Genomic DNA, 9,709 nt, shown 5'->3' on the forward strand with positions numbered 1-9,709 from the left:
CCCCTGTCCCGCTCCCCGGCTCCCTCCCGGCCCCTGCCCCTGCCCCTGCCCCAGCCACCTGCCCCGGCCCCGTCCCCCTGTCCCGCTCCCCGGCTCCCTCCTGGCCCCTGCCCCTGCCCCAGCCCCGCTCCCCGGCCCCCTCCCGGCTCTTGTCCCGTCCCCCTGCCACGCTCCCCGGCTCCCTCCCGGCCCCTGTCCCGTTCCCCTGCCCCGCTCCCTGGGTCCTGTCCGGTCCCCCTGTCCCGCCCCCCAGCTCCCTCCCGGCCCCTGCCCCTGCCCCTGCCCCGGCCCCCTGCCCCGGCCCCGTCCCCCTGTCCCGCTCCCCGGCTCCCTCCTGGCCCCTGCCCCTGCCCCGTCCCGCTCCCCGGCCCCCTCCCGGCTCTTGTCCCGTCCCCCTGCCCCGCTCCCCGGCTCCCTCCCGTCCCCCTGCCCCGCTCCCCGGCTCCCTCCCGGCCCCTGCCCCGTCCCCCTGCCCCGCTCCCCGGCTCCCTCCCGGCCCCTGCCCCTGCCCCAGCCCCGCTCCCCGGCCCCCTCCCGGCTCTTGTCCCGTCCCCCTGCCCCACTCTCCGGCTCCCTCCTGGCCCCTGCCCCGGCCCCCTGCCCCAGCCTCCGCTCCGGTTCAGCCTCTGACCTGACAAGCCGCAGGCCCTGCAAAGGGCCCAACATCCCAGAGCCTGGCCGGGACGGGGCTCCCCAGGGCGTGTGGGGCCCTGCCCCCAAGAACACCTAGCGCCTACCTGGGCAGGGTCCCCCGTGATTAATGTTTAGTTATTAAGAGGGAAAATGCCATGAAGCCCCTGTAGAAATCCCCGGTCCCCACCCCGTGAACACGGCGGGCAGGGCTGGTTGCCCCAGCCCCAGCCGGTACATTCAAATCGGAAAGGTTCAGAGGAGGGTGACAGAAATGGCCCCTCGGTGTGGGGGTGTCTCCACTACAGGCCTGGACGGGTCTTAGACCTGCCCTCAGGTCCCAGCCCCCCCGAGCCGGCCGCCAGCCCCCGCCACGTCCCGTCGGCCTTGCTCCGTCACCCAGGACTCTGGGCTCCACTTCCCCGCCGGCCTCCCCGGCCTGCTGTGCCCAGCCCCAGCCATTTACAGATGGCCCCGAGTGGGCTGAGCGCAGCCTGCGCCAGGAGGGCAACTGGACTCCGTGTCTTTGGGAACGGCAGCCCAGCGACCCCCTGGCCGAGCTGGCACCGCCCGCAAGACTGCGTGCTCCTGCCAGGGCCACGGTGTTGAGGGCAGAGATTCTCCCAGCACCGCTCTGGCAACTTGCTCTGGGCAGGCCCCGTGGGCTGGGGGACGGGGCCCCGATACTGGCCGCCAAAGAAGGGGGATGGTCTGTAGTGTCTGGATGACTCCTAGGCGTGCCTCAGTTTCCTGCCGCACTTTGCGTTGTTACCCATGGGGGGGGGGTAAGTCTGCTCCAGGGCCAGCGCAGAACAGGAAGTGGGTGTCCCGGGGCTGTCTGGGCCGCAGTGCAGAGGGTTCTTAAGGAGCTGGCCGCACCCCGTGGTGATGCTGGATCCCAGCCAGGCCATGGGACCCCCAGTGCCCAGCACCTGGACACCCAGGGACCCACAGGCAAGGGGCAGGAGGTCCCCCCAGCTCTCAGCAGGGAAGCTGGGCAGAGATCCCCGCTCGAGGACAAAGGGCTGAGACAGGCCAGGCAGGGGGTACAGAGCAGGCTACTGGAGGGAACTGGCTGCTCGCACCTGGGACTGACCAGCCGAGGGAGCGAGAGAGGGCCAGGGCCTGAGCTGGGGCCAGGCCAGCCTGGCTGGGGAGCTGCTCTGCTCGGCCAGGTGGATGATGCTCCAGCCTGCAGGTCTCTGGGCTGAGCTAAGGGCTGCCCATGGGGGCTCCAGGTGTCTGACAAACGCTGCTCTGGCTGGAACAGGCTGCTGGGCACCGCTGCAGACCCTGGCAGGGGGCATCGGTCCCTGTGGAGGGGACACGTCTTGCCCAGGGTCTGGCTGGGACTCGCTGGGCAGGGCTCTGGGGGTGGAGCAGGAGGCTGGGGCCCAGGGGCTCAGATTCGGAGGCGATGGGGCTGTGGGGCTGGGAGAAGGAAGAATGGCCAGACCAAAGGTCCATCTAGCCCAGTATCCTGTCTCCCGACAGTGGCCAAGTCCAGGTGCCCCAGAGGGAATGAACAGAACAGGGAATCATCAAGTGATCCATCCCCTGTCACCCATTCCCAGAGCAGGGCCCTGTGGGAGTCTGGCCCTCTGAAGGGATCCTCCAAAGGACTGTTCACAAGCTGGGGCATAGCACACATCTTGTGGATCCATGACACCTAGATAGAGCGGGGATGGGGGCAGGACTCCTGGGTTCTATCCCCAGCTCTGGCAGGGGAGTGGGATCAAGTGGTTAGAGCAGGGACCTGGGAGCCAGGACTCCTGGGTTCTCTTCCCAGCTCTGCCATTCACTCAGTATGTGATCTTAGGCAGGCCACGTCCCTTCTCTGAGCCTCAGTTTCCCCATCTAGTGACAGCACCTCTCCTAGGGAGTGGGTGAGGTGTAGGGAAGGGCGAACTCTTGTTATTTGCCATGGAAGCTGTGAACTGGTCAAACTGTATATGTGCCTGGCAGCTCTGCCCATGCCCATCCCTACAGAGGCTGCACTCTGGATGGCCCCCTCATGGGCAAATAACAGCAGCTCCGTCCTGTGGCTTGTGGCTCGGAGGATGGGCTAGATGGGCTAAGGATGGCAGGTGCCGGGGAAGGGGCTGCCATGGGCCCTGTTTACCCAGCCGGGCTAAGGATGGGCTAGATCGCCTGACGGGCTGTCCCCCCCGACTTCAGCAACTCTGATCAGTGAACTATGGAGGAGGGGTGGCCATAGCCGGGGCCAGCTGGTCCTGGCTTTCTCAGAGCCGCCTTGGCAGGCTGGCCTGGCTGCACAGACACCGCTCAGACCAAGGCCTGTCCCGAGAGCCCGAGGGGCTGCTGGGCCAGGCCTGCTCATCGGGGCTCAGGGTTAGGGCCAGTTTGGGTTCTCATGGTGCCCGTTGCATGCAGAGCACTGCGGTCCCATCGCTCGCTGGAGCAGAGGATGTACAGGGGGCAATCGCTCCGAATCCGCCTGGAACCACGTGGGTCCCTGGCTGCTCCCGGTGCAGCTGGGAGCCCAGAGGCAGCCCTGCCCATGGGGTGCAGGGCCTGGCATTGCATACGACAGCAGGAGATAAGAGCGGCTCAATGTGCAGGAGGCTCATTAACCAGATGGCACTGCAGGTTCATGCCCGAGTGACTGATAACAAACCCCGGGCTGATAACAAACGCCCTGGAGCTCCCAGCCACGCCCCCAGCAGAGTGACCCCGTCTGCCCGGCCTGGCAGCTGGAGCGCTGGTGGGAGTCACTCGCTGGCACGGGGCGAGGCTGAGCCCTGACCCGAAGCTCGAAGCTCGTTGCTGGAAGCGGATTGCAGAAGCTCACGGCTAGACGTGGGGGGAGACTGCAGATCCCAGCATGCAGTGGGGCCAAGCTGTTCAGAGCTGGCTGATGCTTTGCATGCCAGGGGCCCTGGTCTCCATGGGTCCCCCATCCCAGAGCAGCCTTGGGCCCCCGTGCTACCTGGAGTTTAGCCAGTGAAGCTGGGACCTTCTCCCTAGGCCAGGGCCCCTCACGCTGGTCCGGCTCCTGGTCCCTTGCCTGGCACGTACGGCAGCAGAGATGATCAGATGGGAAGAAATGTGCCAGGGACAAACCTCCAAATACAGCAGGAGACTGGGCACCACAATGTGGGGAATGCAAAGAGGAAGTTGGGAGGGGGCCCTAGGGGCTGCTGGGGAGTTAGGGGTCCCTGGGGTGGGATCTGGGGGCTGCCGGGGACATAGGGGTCCCTGGGGTGGGGTGGGATCTGGGGACTGCCGGGGACATAGGGGTCCCTGGGGTGGGGTGGGATCTGGGGGCTGCTGGGGAGATGGGGTCCCTGGGGTGGGGTGGGTAGGATCTGGGGGCTGCTGGGGGGGTGAGCTCACTTAGGGGTGGCCCTGGGTGCTACTCAAATTCTGGTGAATTTCAGGTTGTTTTCTTCTGAGGCAGGTGAGAGAAAACAGCTGAGACCAACCCTCCCCCCGCCCCCCAACTCCACTCCGCTGGGGGGCCCTGCCCTGGGGGTAAGTGAGAAACCCTCCCTTGTGTGCCCACATGGGGCCTGCCTGTGATGTCGGGGTGACCCCTGAGCCTGGCAGTGCCTGGCCGGATAGTGGATTGCTCCCCAGTGGGCAGAGCGGGAGACAGGGGTGGGGTGGGTCACGTGACCATCGGGGTGGGGGTGCATGGGGTGTTAACAATCTGGCTGGAGCCAGCCAGACGGACGGAGGATCCCAGAGCACAAGGGGAGCCCCAGGGACAGAACGAATCCCCTGCAGGTGGAGCCCGTGACCCGGCGTGGGGCTGCGGGGGGCAGTGGCCTGAGATGCCAGGAGGTGTCTGTGTTCAGAGCTGAGCTCTCGCTGGGACTGACTGACAGACAGGCAGAGCCAGGGAACGGATCCTGCAGCCGCCTGGCTACAGACTAACACACCTGCTCCGGCTGGGCCAGGCTGCCGGGTGTCCCTGCAGGGCCGAGCTGGGCGCGTCAGTACCAGGGTCTGGCTCAGGGGGCAGGGGTCCAGGGGTGGCAGGAGGCTCAGCCCCGGTCCACACTGCAGAATTGCTTCGGTGTAGCTCCGTCCCTCGGGGTAACCCACATGCAGTCACACCGCCCTTGGCCCCGCACAGGCCGCGCTATGGCTTCTCCCGCCCCTCGGGGAGGGGGGTTCACCACGCCCACGGGGAGTGCTCCCCCCCGGCTTGCAGCGTCTGCCCTCAGTCTCGGAGGCCAGCGGGTGCCGGAAGGAAGAGCGGCCCCAGCGGGGGGGGTGGTCCTGACCTACTGAAGGGATCCTCCGAGAGCCCGTTTCTAAGTTGGGGCTCAGCCCCGATCCTGTGGGCCTGGGACACTTGACACAGTCCTTCTCCCTGCGGCCCCAGCCTCGCCCGCCTGCTCCCCGGCTCCTGCTACACTTGCTGTCGCTGGCGAGGCCTGGCTGTGCTCCCTAGGGCGCAGCCATCTTCCCTGCCGGCCCCTGGCTTCCAGCGCATCTCCCCGGCGCTGCCCCCTGGCCGTTCCCCCCCCGCCCCAGGGTCTCATGCGGCTCTTGTCCCCTCTGCTCCCTACCAGGGCCCCCAGCAGAACCGTCTCCAGCTCCCGCGCCCCTGCGAGCCCTGCTGCATGGCGTGGGATGGGAACCCGGGCGCAGAGTCCGCCATGGAGGGGCTGCTGCTGGAGGTGTTACCGCCCCGGGACCGGCCCTGGGCTTTGGCGATGGGGTAAGCCCAGGCCTGTGCCCCAAGGAGCGTCCCAGCGGTGGGGCCGGGGGACCGAGCCGGGGGAGCCGGGAGGGTTTGTCCTCTCACACGCTCGGTATTATCTCACCTCGGTATTGAGCCACCCACATCTTGGTCCTGTGCCATCACTCGGGGGAGCCGGGGGGTCAGGGTGAATCGCTACCACCTGCTCGCAGCGCGAAGGCGTCTTGTCTGAGCCCACCAGGGGAGGTTCCCCCAAAGCTACCGGCTGCCGGCTACACACGCACCCCACTCCAGGCTGCTGCAGGCCCTGCCCTTTCCCTCCGCAGGCTTGCAGCTTACACACCCTGCTTTGCTACACTCAAGTGCCCCGTCCCCTATGTTCTGGCCACCGACATGCCCACCGACCCACTGCCCTCGGGGAAGCAGTGTCCCCTGGGCCCCGTCTCACCTCAGCTCAGCTCTCCTAAGCACCAGGCACCTAGACCGGTTCATAGTCAATCCCAACTGATGTTTATTTACCAGAGCCTGAGACAGAAATTCAAACAAAAGGGTTTGAAAAGATCTGTCTGCAGAGAACAGAAAAACGTACCGTGCAATGTAGAGCCCGCACCTCTTCATGCAGTCCTGCCCGGTCTAACAAGGAGCTTCCCCCGCCCCCCCAGTCAATCCACATGGCGCTTGTCCCCTTCTGAGAGCTGGGATCCGCCTTTTATGAGCCACCCCCGCCGGCAGAGTGTCGCCTCCCTAACGGGTAATCTTTGTGCCCTCTTCCTTCTCTTCTGGTCGCAGCCCTTTCGCTGTGTCAGCACTCAGCCTGCATCCCCCCCGGCCATACACACAGAGCGGGGCTAGGTCAGGGATCTCAGCTGTTCTCTCTGAGCCAGATGACAGGTCTCACCTCCTCCCGCATTCACCAGGTCCCAGAGTCCTGCCGATGTTCGCTATGCTAGGATCCAGCAGTGACTAGGAAACAGCTAGTTCTGAGCTCTGGGCAGACCCCCCCGGCCGCCTGTGGCCCGATAGCAGATGTGATGCACCAGCCAGGGCCTGTCTGCAGCCAGGGCCTGTCTGCATGGCGGGTACCCAGCTGTGAGCCCAGGAGCAGCCCAGATGGGAGGAGGCCCAAGGACCGAGCTCTGGGGCAAGACAAGGTGCCAGGCATGCAGAGGGGGCTGCTCTGGGCATAGGAGCCCCGTGGGTGTGACGACATGGGACTGTTCTTAATGTTTCCTCTGAATACTGTAGGGGTGCCTCAGTTTCCCCTATGCATTTCTTAAGTCTCTAGGTGGTGGGATAAGGGGGTGCAATTGTTGCAGAGCAAAGGGCCAGGGTACATAAATGGCCGACACTCTGTCTCCTGGACACTGATGCCCTGGCCCTTCCCCCCTGCAAGGTGAGAGCTAAAGGGTTGGAGAACAAAGGAATCCGGTGCCCTCCTGGCCCGGGAAAGGGGAAAGCCCAGAGGAGGAGGGGCTGGAGGGTGAGTCAGTTTGGGGCTGGCTGGGGACATGGAGTGAAGTGCAGACGTGGTTGTCTGGCTCACTGCCCCCAAAATGGACCCGGCGGAGGGGTCCTGTTCTCTGTACCTACAAGCTCTGGTTTAGACCATGTTCCTGTCATCTAATAAACCTCAGTTTTACTGGCTGGCTGAGAGTCCCGTCTGACTGCGGAGTTGGGGGGCAGGACCCCCTGGCTTCCCCAGGACCCCGCCTGGGTGGACTCGCTGTGGGAAGCGCACGGAGGGGCAGAGGAGGCTGAATGCTCCGAGGTCAGGCCCAGGAAGGTGGAAGCCGGGTGAGCTGTGTGTCCTGCAGACAGGCTGCTCACAGAAAGGAGACTTCCCCAGAGTCCTGACTGGCTTCATGGGGAGCAGTTCCAGAGCATCGCCCAGGGACCCCGTGACAGTGAGGTTGGGGCCAGCTGGGCTCAGGGGGCAGAGTGAAGGTGAGTGGTACTGACAGTAGAAGCCGAGAGTAGGGCAGGGCTGAGGATGAGGGGCTAGAACGTGAGGCACAGGCTCAGGGACAGGAAGTCACAGCAGAAGAGGAAGCCGATCTCACCTCTGTTTGCCCTTCACTAGCCAGGCAGCCCCAGGCTCAGACAAGGGCGGGAGCTGGGCAGCCTGGCTGTGGGGCGATCCTTTCGTGGGTCTGTGCTGAGCCCCCACGAGCTGCCAGCTTCTTGGACCCTCTCCCCCGCCCAGAAGAAAGCTCCTAGGATATGGTGCATTTCACCTCCTTACTCCTAGCTCCATCCCCTCCCTGGCTGAGGGTGTTAACCCAGCACCGCCCGGCCTGAGGCTGGTGCCTCACCCCCTCCCGTGGGGCGGAGGGGGCATCATGTGGGCAGGGCACTTTTGGGGATGTTGCTAAGGAACCACCACAAACGGAGAGAGCATTAGCGTAAGGCACCCAGCCCCCACGCTGCCCACAGCGGCTGCTTCCTGTGCCAGGAAGGGGGCAGAGAGCCCCGGGGAGAGCTGCTGGGCTTGGCCCCCCAGCTCCCCGAGAGCGCCCCACTGACCATCACAGAGCCCAGAAGGGCCCATCCCGCTCCGATGCCGCAGAGCTGAGTGGGCGATGGGACGAGGGGGGCGGGCTGGCCGGGGACTCTGCTGCTGCTCAGAGCCAATGCAGGCTCTGCCCTTTATTGCCTCTCCCGGCCTGGCAAATCCCATTTAGAGCTTAATAAGCAACCACGCGGCTCGCTGACATTTCTCATCCTCTTCTGCTGCTCCACGCCGAGGCAGCCCCCAGCGTGAGCCGAGCGTGGATCAGAACCAGCCGGCCCGGGGAAAACCTGCCTCCCGCAGCTGCTGCAGTGGCCGAGCCCCAGGCTGGCTGCTAGGAACATCCCTCGCCCCTCCACCTGGCCAGATGTGCCGGGGTCGCACAGCCTGGGCAGACAGGGAGATCCTCTGCGGGACGGTCTCTCTGACACTCTGAGGCCAGAGAGCCGCTCGCTGCACTCCCCAGGCAGGCTACAAATGGGGAAGGAAAAGGGTTCAAACAGCACCCGTGTTCCCAGCTCCCCAGGAAGGTGTGGGCTGTGTGGGGCACTGGGTGAGAGAACAGCCTGGTGACACCCATGGCCGGAGCCCCTAGTATCTGTGTCTGGGCTAGTGCAGGGGGGCCGCTAGTGTAGACAGGAGGCCAGCGCTCTCCCCGCTGCGCCACCTCTCGCTGCCCGATAGTGGGGCCTGTCTCCCACTGCGTCTGTGCAGCAGCTGGCAGAGCGCCCGGTGCAACAGGGCCCTGCTCCCAGCTGGGGCTCCAGGGACCTCCATGGCATGAATAAATAACCAGACTAGCCCTGGCCTAGTTTCTCTCCTGTCCTATTTCAGGATGTCAGTTACCCCACCCTGCTGATCCCTGCCTGGGCAGGTTCGACTGGCTCTGGACAAACAGGTCTCCGACTCTCTCCCAGAGGAAATTAGCATCCTCCAGGCCAGGGGCTTTTACAAGTGTGTGTGCGAGCCAGTGCTCATGGTGAGCCAAGTGTGTCAGCGCTCGCTGCAGGGCAGGGCAGCGGCCCGTGACAGATACCCAGGCAAAGGGGCGCTGGGGCCCCTGGCAGGGCAGGATTGTTACCTCTTTGCCTTTCAGCAGCACCCCCAGGCCCTGAGCAGGACCAGGCCCTGCTGTACTGGCTGCCTTGGCACAGAGGTGTCAAGGACCCACAGGGTCGCTGCTAGGTCCCAGCTTTGCAATGGTCTGTAAGAGGAACCTGTCAGAGTGCCAGACCCCTAGGGGTCTTGCTCTTCTTCCTCCAGGGTGAGCCACGCAGTTTCACCGCCTCCTTAGGCTGGACCCCTGGGCCTGCAGCCCCCCCCATTTCACCCCATGAGCTCCGCTCAGTGAGTCCCACTGAGACAGAGCCCAGTGGAGACCTGTCCACTCCGCAGGGATTAATGCAGCTCGCCCAGCTGTATTTCAAGGAATCCCTGTTGAGGTTACAGGGACAAACCATCCCGATGAGTCGAAAGAATAGTAAATATGGCAGGCGACCAGCTTGGCTTAATGGTGAAATCCTAGCGGATCTTAAACATAAAAAAGAAGCTTACAAGAAGTGGAAGGTTGGACATATGACCAGGGAAGAGTATAAAAATATTGCTCGGGCATGTAGGAAAGATATCAGGAGGGCCAAATCGCACCTGGAGCTGCAGCTAGCAAGAGATGTCAAGAGTAACAAGAAGGGTTTCTTCAGGTATGTTGGCAACAAGAAGAAAGCCAAGGAAAGTGTGGGCCCCTTACTGAATGAGGGAGGCAACCTAGTGACAGAGGATGTGGAAAAAGCTAATGTACTCAATGCTTTTTTTGCCTCTGTTTTCACTAACAAGGTCAGCTCCCAGACTGCTGCGCTGGGCATCACAAAATGGGGAAGAGATGGCCAGCCCTCTGTAGA

Source organism: Chelonia mydas, chromosome 5 (assembly GCF_015237465.2).
Source record: "Chelonia mydas isolate rCheMyd1 chromosome 5, rCheMyd1.pri.v2, whole genome shotgun sequence".
NCBI classification, from domain to species: Eukaryota; Metazoa; Chordata; order Testudines; family Cheloniidae; genus Chelonia; species Chelonia mydas.